This window comes from Xyrauchen texanus, chromosome 19 (assembly GCF_025860055.1).
Source record: "Xyrauchen texanus isolate HMW12.3.18 chromosome 19, RBS_HiC_50CHRs, whole genome shotgun sequence".
NCBI lineage: Eukaryota > Metazoa > Chordata > Actinopteri > Cypriniformes > Catostomidae > Xyrauchen > Xyrauchen texanus.
In genome coordinates this window covers 38,317,609-38,318,341 of record NC_068294.1, presented here as the reverse complement: position 1 = coordinate 38,318,341, position 733 = coordinate 38,317,609, and the positions used below count along the sequence as shown (strand labels likewise).

Below are 733 nucleotides of genomic sequence, written 5' to 3'. Positions count from 1 at the left end.
TTCAGTGACGTGTGGTTAGAAAAAATCTGGCTGCGCGGGTACAGTGATGACGAAATTTGCTCAACGTTCGCATCTGAGCGAAGTACACTTTGGTCTTTAGTGTGTATTTTGTAGGAGGTGACAGCATTGGTTGGCGTGCTCAAATTTGCATGCCCATAATATCTTTCTCAGGTCTAACTTAAATTGATTCAAATGTTACTACCGGTATATAACTTGCGACTTTGTCACCATGAGTGAGGTGCCCATTGCAAATGATAGAGACAAGGTCTCTACACAAAAGTACTCTGAAATAATCTCTTTTACTATTTGTCTAGTAGGTTTCCTCTAAATGGAAACCCTCAAACAGTCACAAAGAAAGAATGAAATGTAGTCTATAAATTGTAGGCCTACATTAAAACTACAATTCTATTGCAATTTATTCATTTTCGTTCTGTATACTGTGTATAACTGTGTTCAGCAGAACATAAATGAAGATTTTTAGAAAAATACCTTAGCTCTGTAGGTCCGTACAATGAAGGTGGTGGTGATCAGCACTTTAATTAAGCTCTGTTTGTTTTTCGTCTTCTGAAAAATGCCACTAAAAACATGGAATACTCTCTCTTCATCATGGCAGTTATCGCATTTGCCACCACTGTCCCATACATGTCCCAAACATGTACAGCACACTGGACACTATACATGTTTCACTCAGACTGAGAACATGAACAGCGCGTTAAAGTTTCATTGACGGCAA

General features: G+C 38.5%; 1 non-coding gene across 1 annotated transcript; it reads left to right on the top strand.

The window, feature by feature from the left end:
* The first annotated feature begins 287 nt into the window (after nt 1-287).
* Nucleotides 288-340, top strand: LOC127660262 (U7 small nuclear RNA). The gene has a single exon (XR_007972625.1). It is a non-coding gene; the product is annotated as a U7 small nuclear RNA (small nuclear RNA).
* Nucleotides 341-733: the final 393 nt, after the last annotated feature.